Source organism: Phasianus colchicus, chromosome 2 (genome assembly GCF_987193195.1).
Source record: "Phasianus colchicus chromosome 2, bPhaCol1.hap1.1, whole genome shotgun sequence".
Taxonomy (NCBI): Eukaryota; Metazoa; Chordata; class Aves; order Galliformes; family Phasianidae; genus Phasianus; species Phasianus colchicus.
The window spans coordinates 83167766-83182336 of NC_143437.1; the positions used below are offsets into that span (position 1 = coordinate 83167766).

The window sequence follows — 14571 nt, forward strand, 5'->3', positions numbered from 1 at the left end:
TAAGCTATAGTACAGGCAAAATAGCCATGAAGATTCATTTGATGCATATTGGTATAAATGATAAGACATTGGCTCAATTACACATAAGTACACATACATATTACATAATTTCATGATAATTTTTGATTCAGATAAGTATTAATTCTAAGTATCACAGAATCATAGTGTCTGAATCTTAAAGGTCATCTACTACCTAAAGGTCATCAACTCCTTTGCAATTCAGCATTTAGAAAAGTCAAAGTCATCGCACAAGAGGTTCTCATTTTTCAGACACAAAATACGCTGCCCTTCTGGGAGAAATACTGATAAATTTATTTCTGAGCGTATGGGAACTGCTGAGTCACAGCCTGAACTCTGATCACCTGAGACGAGCAATGAGTCAGCCATGGGAGCACAGGTGAAGGCAATTCACCTGTGCTGCTGGAAGGGGTGGAGCCAGGCTCCACCTTTCCTAGACCTATTTAAGAACTGACTACCAGCAAGGAAGGATCTCTTCTGGTGATCTACTCTGCTGGAGTTTCATAAGTGAGCCTGGGATATGGGTAAGTATCCTATCTATTCTCTTTGTGTTATTATAATCTGCTTTGCCTAACTCTTGCTTATTTCATGATTATAACATCTTAGTTTTTTTTTTATTGTAGAGTGGGTAGAAATGAATAGAACTGTCATTGTCACAAAGGCTTGCAACAGAGAGCGTGAAAAGATTTTTTTTTGTGTGTGTTGAAATTCAGAATACTGAGTATTTCTGCAAACCTCTCTCTTAAGGCTCAATTAGAATAATTTTTATATGTTTCAGAACTTTTCTATTGACCTAAAGTGTAAAACGTTTGTTTGTCTCTTTATAAAATAAACAAATACATTCAAGTCAGTTCATGCTGGATACACAGAGAACAAAGTTTTGCCTGGCTTATTATCAAAGCAAAGATGGACATATTAAAGATAATATCTATATCAGATTTGTTCTATCTAATGAAACTGATTTATTTTAAATATGTTCTGCAACAAACACAAATCATGAAACTCTCTTTTCAAGGGGACCAATTTGAGGATCTCCAGGTTTTCTACAGACCCTGCATCTGAGAAGGCTTGATGATCTCTCTTAAAATCCTTCCCTTATTATGCAGATAAATTCACTACTTACAACACATGAAATCATATATAACAGGTCTATGGTGATATTTATCCTGTGCATGCTTATAAGAACAATCAAGTAATTTTTGTTCTGCAAATAATACTCATAAAATTCCCCCTACAATGAAACAAAATCTATCAGTGATCAGAGAAGCACTCTTAAATAACTTGAGATGTAACATGTCGTTTCCAAAGACTATCAATGCCAGAATGATCTCTTTTTGAATTAGAACTTTATCATGACCTACTGCTCTACAAGCAGGGAAACAAAGGGAGCCCCTAGAAGACTGTTACGCACTTATACCCCTAGTTGTCATCAGCCCATAGCAGCTATCTGTTCAAGCTTCGGGTAGCAAGACACAGAACTGGTGTAGGCAGAATTAGAAGTAGACATATCAAAGACATTTTCATTAATGGGGCATGAGTTCTGCAGCAGTTCTTTCCTTGATGTCAAGCAAACTGCTTTAAATGAGAATACTGTTTGAAGGTTAAGAATAATGTTGCTTATTAATCAAGAAGCTACCTTAACAGTGTCTTCTAAAAAAACTTCCTTTTAGTATTCCATAGGAAATGCAATGGCAGAAGAGAAGTGTGACTGTTACCCTTTTCATTCTAAAATGACACATTTGAATATGACAAGTGCTACAAAGAATTACTGAACTCATTTCTGATTTAAGTTTGCAAACAACTTCAGTCCTTCAAGCAATACAAAAAATAAGTAACGCATACTGACACTTATGTAATAGTATGAGATCTGAATATATATCCAACAGTCTGCAACAAATGCCAGCAATAATCTACCATATCAAGAATATGACCAGTATAACACTTGGGACGGGCTAGAAAGCAATGGTCAGGATACACTTAATAAACTCAGATCTTTTCTGCCACTTTTATAACTAAATTAAAAACAAAACGAAGACAGCAGAATATTTTAATAGGTAGTAAATAAGCATTTTCTTTTGCTTTTGTGTATAACTGTTGTTGGATACCAACTTCTGTATTTCAGAAATAACTGAAGAGTGTTCTAGAGATTCATGAAATATCACATATGCAGATGAAGTTCCTTGAGTGGTTTCTGATTGCAAATCTGTTACGATGAAAAATCAAGTTTGGTTAAGCTGAAAGAGGTAAAACAAAAGATATATTTTTTCCAAATGTTTCATTGTCCCAAGTTTGGAACAATAAAAGCTTTCTTCAAAATAAATTAAAAGCACAGATGACTCTCTCTATATAAGATATATATATATAGGATATATATATAGTTCTTTTCCACAGAAAGTGATAGCATTTGAAAATTATATTATCATAGAATTTGGCTATAATCAAAATACAACTTCCTCATGTCCCCACAAGAGGAAAAAATGGCATTTTAATAGTATAATTGCTGTTACTATTCACTTACTGTTAATGCTTGTGCTAAGATAAATGTGGCTATTTGTAGCTGGCCAACATGCTACACAGAGAATAGAAGCCCATTTAAATTTGCAAATTTGAGTCACAAGAGTAGTGAAAATTTAAAGTTTTTCTTTGAGTAGTCAGAAGAAATTGTGTTCTTCTGGTAAAATGAATGCTTCCTGAAATATTTGGAGAAAAGTTTTAAGGTAGAAAGCTGTATTTTATTAACAAGAAGGCAATTTTCTCTTCTATGAGTAATTCTGAGGAAGATGAAGATATGAACAGCCAAAGAGACCCATCGTCAAAGCCAAGGTAGTCTGTGTATCTAAAAGAGCTTTACTATTTTTAATTTCCCTTAGTATTACTCTATATTCATGTAACTAAGACAAAGGTCTCCCTTAGCAACTCCTGCTTGTCAGAGGGCACTTTGTAATGTAAAAAAAGATTCAGCATAAAGCCAGACAGAAGATGGAGATTAATGTAGAAGATATCAACTTACATGTGATGACTTTTAATGTTACAGACATAAAGATTAGAAACATGGTGAGGGGCTAGGCCAATTGAAGCATTATTTTAGATTGAGTGTGCAGGGAAGGTGTAGAAACCAAGCATTTTCAATCACTGTTACAAGAAAAAAATGTAACTGTTGGTGATTCTAGCTGATAACAAGGGAAAAGAGAATGAGATTGAAGATAATGTTAAAGTAAGAGGGCTCAAAAGAAGGGAAGGGTAATGAAGCTATCATTGAGATGGAAGAGCAGTAGAAGGAGGGAGATCATATAGATGTTTATTTATCATGTTTACTGATGATTAGATATCCACAAAGGTCTTACAAATGTAGGCAGAGATGACATTACAGAGGATAAGAGATCAGTCAGGGGGTAGGGGCAGTAGATAGGAAAAGTGATTAGAAGGCAATTGACAAAAATATTCCCACAGTATTACATTGCCTGGGGAGATGAAAAGCAGAGGTAGAATGATTGCTTTCCAGAAACAGCAAATTTAAGCAAAGGAAAGATGGCCACTACCTAACCTCTAGAGAAATGACAACCAAACCCTAATCCATTCAGAAACGTAGGAAGATGTGAACTAACTTACACAGGATATTGAAAGGTAATATGAAATGTGATCTCTTGTGCATGGAGTTAGACTGATGTATAAAAGCCGCACAAAAGGAAACTAAATAAAAGCATGTGAATCAATACTTGTCTATTATAGCAGCTTTTTGTAGCAGATTGGACATGGATTTTAATTTTTTAACTGAATAACCTTTTTTATCATACAAAATGAAATCATAAAGAACTTTCAGATACAAATATAAGCACATTGAAATTGAGAGAATTGTAAATTCTTTTGGCGTAGGATGTCAGAATTAATTGCATGGAAGTGTCTGAATCCTAAAAGGTAGAACCTTCTTAAAAGCCAGATCTAGCAAAAAATATGAAAGAATGTTTGCAGATGGCCCTCTTTTTTTTTTTTTTACATCATTATCTCCAATATTTTATAACTCTGTGTTGCTTGGATCCGGACTTTAATTTCCTCTCTTTAACTGGTAACTTCAGTCACCTTCCTTGGTTAAATATATATGCTACTTCTTGGGAAGAGAAGAAGGTGCATAATAGCCCTTTCTATAGTGTTGTAATTCTCTTCTAGCTATGTACTAAGGAGTGTGAGGCAACAGAAGAACATCTTCAAATTTGTTCTGTAACACAGCTGCATAACTATTGAATATCCAAAACTTGTCCTCTAGAAAAAAAATGCACCATACTCCTTTGGATCATAAAAAGAAATGGCCAAGAAAGGGGGTGCTTCATTAGGAATACTAGTAACACTAATAAAAATATGCATTTACTTGAGAAATTTGCCCATGTGATGTGGTAATATCATAAAGATTATGTAACAAATCTAGTAATGAATACAAATGAGGATAATGAAGGTGTCTTTCTCTGATTAAAAGTACGGTGGATGAATATATCTCATGATGAATATGGCACAGTTGTTGAGACAGACTTGAAAGCAACAAAAGGCTAGAAAAACTAGGAAATATCCACATCTTGCAGTTATGCTACATATGCTGAGGTGTAATATACTAAAGGATCAATCAGGTCTTCGAGAACATGAACAGTAAATGCCCAGGTTTACTCACCTAGGGTTAGACTCATGGAATTGTGGTGATGACTCCAAATTGCAGTATGAAGATGCAGATGAGGGCTTAGATTTGTACAGATCTATTTGAAAAGAAAATTCACTGGGCATGTGCGAATCTCCCCATATGCTTTTACAGAAGTGTTCTGAACAGGACATCTCAATGTTTTTGTTTTTTTAAAATACTTTAACTCCATTAATATTGAGAAATTAGAGTAGTAGGTAAGATGCTTACAAAACCTGTACCTATGATTACTAGAAGTAATGATTCCTTCCTAAAAAAAAAAAAAAGCCATCTTCAGTTACTTTTTTTTTCCAAACATGGCCAAGTCCAAGTGCAAATTGCTAGTCTAACACTGTCCTTTATAGTATCAGTCTAATGTTTTCAGCACTTGAATTTGGAAGATCTACATGCTTCAGGCAGCCTGAAGCATGTAGTGTCATTGAGGCCATTGTACATTCCCTGCTGTCTTCTGGCTTGCCTCACATATCAACTCACTCTTGCTTCTTCCTGAACACAGCAACTGAGACACAGGCACTACAAGATCCAGCAAGTGCCTTCAAGAAAGGATTAAAGAAAGGCTTAGGCAGGATTGTACAGAAAATCTGAAATAGAACTAGTGAAGAAAGACATCTCTTGTGTCTCAGTTTAATGTTAGAGCCATGAATCTAACCTTCCTCACAGGAATTTATAACTAGGTCTCTGCTTTTTGGAGGCAAGTCTAGTTCATCTTGAATATTCTCCATGGAAGACATAAAACAGATTAAGATCTGCTTAAGGGATTGCAGAAAGTGGTCCTGAGGCACTATGAAATGGAATCATTGGGATAATGCGAACGTGCTTTATTTAGATTTTTTACATCATGCGTGTCACAATGAAAACTCAGTATCTCTGTGGGACATAGAGATACTGTTCAATATAAATGTTAAGTAATTCTAATTAGACCACGTTGATTTACTTGGTCACACTGCTGAATTCTAAATTAACTTTAATAACTCAGGAGAAATATCTCAGAGTTGTTATGGTCATTTCAATAAAACAACTGTGCAATGAGGAGATACTTCAAAAAACTTCTAACTAGAAAATTGGGCCTATAAAGAATGACAACCAGGTTATTACAAGCTGTTGTAATGTCACTATATGTATCATTATGGCATGTGGAGATTGTGCTCAGCTCTTCCAGCCAACTCATCTCCAGAATCCTGTTTCTTCACTCTTGAAAGAAGAGGCTTTTAATATTTATTGAAGTTGTGGAAGAAGGAATCAAAAAGACCCAAGCAGCTAACTGAAGAATGAAAACCAACTGTGAACCAAATGTGAACCAGAAAACTGAATTAAATTATACAATAATACTGTTTGCTTTGTCTGAACTAAGATGCCTTATATATCCTGTAAGTTTTTGGTGCAGTTGAGAGGGAGAAAAAGTGCTGTCTGAACAGTCTCTTAAAGGTTTTAAAATTCATCTGACTTCATGTAGATATTGTGGAGTAAGCTTAAATTGCATTTTATGAATAACGGATTTACTGAACTTTACCTGTGACTGAGTATGTAAAACGCAAGCCCGCTGCTGAAGTTAATCATAGAATTTGGTCAAAATATCTAACTTCAGATACAACATAGCATTCTACCTACAGAAGATTCTAGTTTTCAGAAAGTCTGTTTCATTTCAGAACCACTTTTCAGATGCCCTTACAATACTTTCAGCTTTGATTTTACATGTTATAGGGAATTACCACATTGGACAGATAATCTGTAGAGACTATCATAAATAAGAAAACTCTTGCTTTCCCGAGACACAACAGATGCTGTCAAATGGAGCCATCAGCATGCCCCTGCGGCATTCAAATCCCTAATGATGAATGTTTGGCGCTGCAACATCTCCATTACTAACATGTACATCTGATATAACACTGCTATCTCTTTAGCATTAAATCCTATCTGAACCTACTTTTTGCTGGTTATTCCAAAACAAATTTTGTTTTCCATTGCTACTGTTGTTTATTTAATTTGTTGTGCCAGTATATTTATTAAATATATCTCCAGAATAGGAGTCCCTCAAACTGAAACTATATTGCTTTGGCTAAACATGCCTTATTTCCTGGAAAACTCTAAACAGATAACATTCCATTCTACAACACACAGTACTTCAGAAAATACATCTATGATATAAAGATGAATGGAAGAATTTTCTCCAGACTGTTTGCTCATCTTATTTGAGAAGACACAGTGGTGTGAATTCATTTGGAATGCAATATCATGAGTATGAAATGTGGAAATAAGATACAGGGATGAAATTTATTTTTAACTGTTTCTACTGGACTACCCAACAACAGCGAAGTCTGGTTTCTTTAATTACCTATACTTCAAAGCACTAATAAAAAGGTGGCTGAACATACACACCAAGAAAGCTATTACTTTACCGAAAACTCCTGTCAATTTTGTTTCAAAGCATTCTGTACTTATAGTCTTGTAGATATGCTCAGCAGCAAATAATAATCATTTGAGCCCAGTTTTGCTGTTAATGCCATGCAGTATTTGAGAATTCTGTCATAATTTATCTCCACGCTCTGATCTAGAATATGGCCAGGAAAAAAAAGACATTAGCTTCCAATAGTATTTGACTATTTAAGAATTTTAATCCACATTTAAAGTGGCTTTCCTAATTTAAATTATTCACTGGAGAACAGGACAAAAAAAAAGAGGTCTCTTTTTATTTTGCTTTTTCTCCACCGTAGTATGATTATAGTATTATTGCCCAGTAACCAGTATTTTACAGAATGCTGGAAATAAAATTGCCTTTTTTTCTTTATTTTTTTTCCCTCTCAAGTCTGTATAGCTTTTACAGTGCCATTGCCAAAATAATATTTTCAATGTACTAAATGGGTTTTCTGTCCCTAATCCCAAAACATCTAAATAGTGTTTTATTGAAAAACAAACTAACTGCACACTGGTGGCAAACATTCATAAAAAGTATCTAAATTGAACCAAACAGGGACAAAGTTTACTGGTCAGTGTAAGAATAATCATTTATTTGATAATATTTGTAAGCAGTAACTTTTTGCAGACATGAAGGTGCAGAGGATGGAATCTGGATATATTGTATGAAACTTGATAATTTAAACATTTGAGTTCTACAGCTATATTATTTATTGCAAAGGGACATTTGAATAGTAATGAAACATTCTCAAAAATGTGAACCAGATGTAAACCAGAAAACTGAATTAAATTATAGGATATTACTGTTTGCTCAATGTCATCATTCAACAAATGAGACTGTCAGTGCATGTGCTAAGACAACGTAGTTGTTGCACTGCTTGGAGCAAAAAATTAATTGGACAAAGAACTTTTTTCCAGACCATACACCAACATTCACACAAAGAATAAAACAGGAAGTGATGAGAATTTAGGATAAGGAAATAATGAACTAAAAATACTTAAGTGAAAGAACTAGTTTATCACGTTAATAATTGCATTATTCAAAAGAATGGAAAAATTGAACAAGATAGAAGAAGAAAAAGAAGACGAGGGGGAGGGAAACCCCTAAACAAAAGCTTCAAGTTTTTTTTTTTTTTAATAACTAATTTATTGAGCTTTTTAATGATGATATGCTCTATCTAGTTTACGTTGTGGAATTTTTATATTGTGTATTCTTTCATTTTTTATTTTTTTCTCACAGATAAAATTCAGTTGGGAACAAACAAATCTCACCTGGAAGTGGAACTTGACCTCGCTTTTCCTATATTCTTTGAAAAAAAAACTCTAGCCTCCAAAACCAGGATAATTTTCTTCTTTAGTCTGGTGCTCAATATACTAGTCTGTGGCATATACAAAACTTGATCTAAATGAAAAAAAAAGAAAAAAAAAATCTACAAAAAAAATTAACTACTACTATGTGGAACTCTTTTAACATGGAAGATTAAGAAATCTATATAAACACTGAGTCTACTTTAGTAGTTTGTACTGCTTAGAGAATCAAATGCATTGATTGTGTAAGATGCAAAATGGTGGTTTGGCAATTTAGCAACTCTTATCTTGTCAACCATCCTGTGGTAATTGTCCACCAGACCTAGGAGGTAACTTAACTGCATTAATTGAAGGTTTGGGTTTGTTCTGATGAAACACATGAAAAAAACTGAAGTCTTAAAATAAAATGCATGTTGAACAATTCCATTTCATGCAAAATTATAGCCTGGAGAGACTTTCAACATTGCCATGAATAGTGATGGAACAGGTTAATGTGAGTACAGAGGATGCTGGGCAGCAGTTAAAATTCTGGATCCAGCAGCTGGGTGTATCAATAGAAAATATATCAATAGGAAAAAAAAAATCCATGAAAATGTGTATGTCTAGACATAGATGCTTTCAAATCATATATTAAAAAGCTCATGAACAAATACTCTGTTAAATAACTTAAACTTTTTTTTTTTTAATGAAGAAAATAAAATACCCTTACAAATAACTTCTTAGGAATAATGACCAAATCTCTGCATGTTTACTTGCTGCTTTATTGGCCAAGCTTTAAAGGAAAACTCCTAAATGCAAGCTTCAAGTTTGCGCAAAGAACAAACACATTCTGCAAATTCACTCTTCTAACTCATCTAAGAAAACAATAAACAGCATAAACATAAATATTAAAGCTCCTCTGAGCTCTGGTGTTGAATACCTCTGATAGTGCCATATATGAATTCCTACTCTATTATGTGTAGTCTATTGTTTTTGGATTACAAGAGTTTTTGATAACTATAATTTTTATTTCTGTAAATGATTTCTAAATGCTACCAGGAATGTAAAATAGATAATGCAGCATAAAATCGCAAGCCATCTTTCCCAGTAGTGGAACTATTCATCCAAGAAACAGGTATAAGATCAATCTGGCTAAGTTAAATGACAATCATTTTGCAGAATGATTAACTTTTCTTTGTGGATTGTTGACTGTGAATAGAGACCATTATTTTACATTGCCTAGATAGTGATGTAATTTTCAAAACCAAATGAGCATTAAAAACATTCACTGTATGCTTCTGCAATGAATAATCTAAGATACCTAAAGGCAAAATGAGACATTCTCTTTAATCTTTATGAACATATTGTATCCTCTTGAGGTAAATATTAAAAAAGAGGGGATAAATTTGCTATATTTTTGATAAATGTTTCCCTCAGAGGCAGTAGCCTTGTACGTGCAGATGTAGCAGCTTATATGACTGCCAAATCCTGAAAATCCAGTCATCCTGATGACTGTCCCGCAGTTTCTTCCCCTTTGGCAGGCTGGTCTTTTTTCATTCCACTTCTTTATTGAAAATGTGATTTTAGTGCAAATACAGGGAGGAAATATGTTTCACCAATCAGCACTATTTACGTATATATGAATATGGTCCCAAGTATTTCTTGATCTCATGTTTCTGAGATTAGCTCATATTCTAGCCATGATGCTCTACAACATGACCGGAGACAGCATTTGAGAGCTTTTCTGGACAAGTTACTTTACTAATGTACTATTTTCTCTCAGATGCTTTTGAAATCTATCTCTGTCTAAGAAAATTATCTATTGAATAATGGGTTGGGGCCATAAGATTTTAATAACTATGAATTGAAAAAAAAGTCATAACTAACACTGCTATTAATTAAAATAATACTAGTAGTGCAAGAAATTTCAGTAGGTTAGGAAAAATATCCCCTCCACCCCCCTACTCCCCTCAAATAAAAATCAAACAGTAATTGAACAGCTCAAGCTTTGAACTTGAATTCATATCAAAAGAACAAATATCTTTTTAGAAGAATATTTCCAAAACTACATGTTTAAAAATTGGCAAAGGAATGCTGTTTGTGGCCAACTACATGCCTCCATATATATGTGGAGGGTGCCAGTTAAAGCAAACAAAGGAAACCAAACAACAACAAAACCATGCTATTTTGCATCCCTGCAGTGCAGTTTAAATGTTTGTACTCCTTATCCAGAACCATTCAAATATGGAAGGCCACAGAACTGTTCAACATACTTTGAGTATATCAAAGTCTTCCTCCCATGACAAATGCATTTTTAGGTGAGTTATGAGGGGAAAAAAAAAAATCTTTTACAGAGTTTCTGCCAAAATTTTACAAGGTAGAAAAAAGTTATATTTATTCACAGTAGATCAAGCCTCTAGTTTACATCTTAAACTTCATAAGTAAACATTACAAAAGATTTTCTATCTCTACCTTGAGCCAGAGAAACAAATACAGTTCTAAACTTTAAAGTTGAAATCACAGGAAAACGTAAAAAACAAAACCCACTGAATGAACTTAGGGGTTCAGAAATTGCAAGATGATAAGGTAAAAGATACCTAATAACTTTCAGACCCTGTTCTTGATTTTAGCAAACCAAGTACATTGATGATTAGGGATTCTTTTTACTGATCTTACTGTTAGCTCCGTTACTGTTATCCAATTTGATCTTAACAGATTAGCAAAGATAGCTGTAGGCCCCTATACGTAAGTACAACTATCTATATTAAAAAACAAACATAACCAAAAAAATAAAAAAATCCCACCAGCACAATTATAATTAATCAGAATTATATCTGTATGATTTTGCATGGCTTTGAAGTTTGATCTTAACAGTGTGTTATAATTTCACTGTTGAAATAATTATTTAGAATAAAAATACTTTTCTCTGGTATGAAAGATCCACTAACACACTCATGAAACTGAAATGAAAACTGATAAACGTTCACATAATTTGTGAACTCCATCATAATTTACTTCAAGCTATGCGGTTTGGAAGCAGTGGATTTGTATTATTTGGTGTTATAATCTACAGTAATGACAGAGGAAATCATGTAGTTTTTTAGCACAATAGGTTGATTCGTCTAGCATTTGATAGAAATTCTTTCCCTACTTTTTAAATAAACTTAAATATTTCATTTCTCAGGAAACACTGAAGTGCACTCCTTTAAAAAAAAAAAAAAAAAAGTTTGTCATAAAACAGCTGATTTATCCAGAAAACAGCAGTTTTTAATTGTCCAAGTAAAAAGGGGCCTATAAACAGGATGATTCAGAAAAGAGTTTGCAGGAGGTAGAAATCTACGAATAACATCATAATCTAAAATACATACACTTCCGTGATATAAAAAGCTATTTACACAAATGTGCTGAAGATAATTCTGTTGCAGGCATTCTTTTTTTTATTAGATTCAAGCCTGGATGTCAGCATTTTTCAGTTTCCAATTGCTCCAGTGTATATTTAATACAAGGTAGAGAAGGGAAACGCCTATTAGATTATTCTTGTTTTTTATAGCAGCCATTTTAAAATATTGAGTGGCTAGTTTATTTAGATTCACCCTTAGGGCAAATTAATAAATTGTATGCACAAAAGTAACTGTTGAATCATGTCTATTACTGAAATGCTGCCACGGAATTAAAAGTTACCTTTTTATTCACATTTGTGAAGTTTCTTTGATAAAGATTCTCACAGAAATTTCCTTCACATTAATTGTTTTTCTTAAGAAACTCTGAGAGCTGTATTTCCTCAGGATCACTGAATACACAGATTTTGAAGAAAAAAAAAAAAATCTACTCTTTTTGCACTGTCCATAGCTACATTTTTTGGGTAATGTGAATCACTTAATAAGCTTACTTGACATGAGAAAAGATATATGAGCTCTTAATCATTAACTTCAGGCACTAAGTCACATGCTGTGAGTTCAAAGTCTGCATGAAGTTTTCTCCTTTAATCAGGGAAAGAAGCTTGAATCTTCTAAAAGCCAACATATTGACCAGATCAAGGATTTGCTAAGGCTGCTATAAAGGAAATGATATGAATACATGTGGATGAGAGGTATATAAAGAAATGACAAAATTTCCACATGACTTTTCTCTATTTTTCTATTTTCTTTATTTTCTTCGAAAAATCTGTTTCTTCTGGTAGCTGTTAGTTACCAGAAGCTTGTTACGTATATTTTGAGCAAACGAAGAATGGGAAAGCATGTGGCTGACACTGGCTGTGTATGAATCTTGTCAGACAGAGATTTTTTAAGGAGTGAAGAAAGAATAGTGATAAATGGCCTTTTTCACATAAGTGAGCACTGGATCAACAGAAAGCACACCGGCTTGGGGCAAGGCTCCTACTGCATGTGAACCAGCTGAGGACTTAGAGTGAAAATCATGAATGAAAAGAACAGGGGATAGATGACAGAACTTAAGAGTCAGAATTACTGCTCCAGCCACCAGGCTCTCTCTGCAGGAACAGAGAGTACTACCAACTATGAACCACAGCGCAATAAGAATTAATTATGTCTATTGGGAATGGTTTTCACCCTCCAAGGCATGCCTGAAAACTGTTTGGGTAGGCGCCAGGAATTCATCACAGTATGGACAGCTGTGGATGGCTCTCAAGCATTTAGTCCTTTTCAAATCATGTTTATAGACACAGACTTAAAAGGAGATTTCTAGTACAGAATGGGAAGATGGTGGGCACCAACTCAGGCTATTTTGAGAAGAAGTAGGACAATGGAAACTGGCAGAAGACCATATAGCAAAAATATGTATTTAAATATAACAAAAGATTGTTAATTAAATATTGCTTATGTTGGCATGTATTTAGCTAATTATTCAAAAGCAAGGGAGAAATCTGAAGAAAGCTGAAATGTTTCAAGAATTAAGGGGATCTTGTATTTTGTAACTATCAGAAAAGTATTTCCCTGCAAATCATGCAAGATTAACTCTTCTTCCTTGTGAAAATAAGTTATTGAAAAAAAACAGTTATATTAATGATTTTAGATATTTTTATACATAAAGTATACACACCACACAAAATGTTTCCTATTCACCTTCTTAACAATAATAAATGTGCAATCCATAGAGTAGTCCCTTAGAAATCGTAATTTTCCCTAACTTTTGCTTCCTGAGAATATAGCGTACTGTAGACTAATGGATAGAAGGAGGACAGAGATCTGAAATAACTTCTGATTTTATATATAGTATACTAGTCTGATTTAGTTGCCCTGCCTACATCATGGCGAAATCCAGATCTGCAGAACAACACAGAAGGTATGACAAAGGTTTATCTTTTTAGATTGACCACGTACCCACAGTGAGATTAGAATTTAATGATAACCAAAGCAAAACCTCTGAACACTTAATTTTGAACCTGAAAACTAGTAGATTTCTAATTTGAACAGGCAGGCCTCCTCAAGAATCATTCACAATCTTTTTCACAACTTAGAAATGGAAGAATAACATTCCATAGGAAGTCATAGTCATTGTTTTGCTATTTTTACTGGCTTTTGAGGATTTATTTTATTTGTTTCTGAATATGCATTAGCCACAGTCTTTTACATACAGCAGCCTGAGAAGTTACGTACCTTCTTTTACTTCAGAAAAATGTATTTACTTCCACTAATCTCCAGGGCACTCTTTCACTCTCTGATACTGTCTCTTTGATTTTGTAATATGCCTGAGTAAGGTTACGTATGAATGCTGATTCTGCTCTTCTTAAATGGTTAAATTGCTATGGGAAATAATAATCACCATCTCCTTCCATTAATGTCCCAATATTTTATGCAATGAGAGATCCACAGATATTTTGGAATTTTCATTTTCATTAGTCTGATAGGTCCAGTTTTCTTTCTATTGGGAGCAAATGTTGAAATTTACAGAATTTTTATGAACTGCAAAAATCCACTTTAAAATTCACAATACTGCGCTTTAATACTGGAAAGCCCAGAACAGGGAGTAATTTCATTACAAATTAAGTGTATGTGTAAATTATTAAAATAACTGTTTCTTGACTGAAAAAAAAATAAAAATATTTACAACACTGTACAAATTAATAGAAATGTTTTTGCAATTTTCTTTCATATTTAACATACTGGAAAAAAAAGCTTCAAGTGTTAAGAGCAATTCGAACTCTTGGTATATCC

At 33.7% G+C, this 14571-nt stretch overlaps 1 protein-coding gene and 1 long non-coding RNA gene across 5 annotated transcripts in view; one reads left to right on the top strand and one right to left on the bottom strand.

The window, feature by feature from the left end:
• Positions 1-14571, bottom strand: part of ADGRB3 (adhesion G protein-coupled receptor B3) — a 453302-nt gene that overhangs the window by 194350 nt on the left and 244381 nt on the right. The gene's annotated exons all lie outside the window — the stretch shown is intronic.
• On the top strand, positions 507-8550 carry LOC149919146 (uncharacterized). The gene is made up of 3 exons (XR_016464473.1): positions 507-542; positions 2141-2261; positions 8352-8550. It is a non-coding gene; the product is annotated as an uncharacterized LOC149919146 (long non-coding RNA).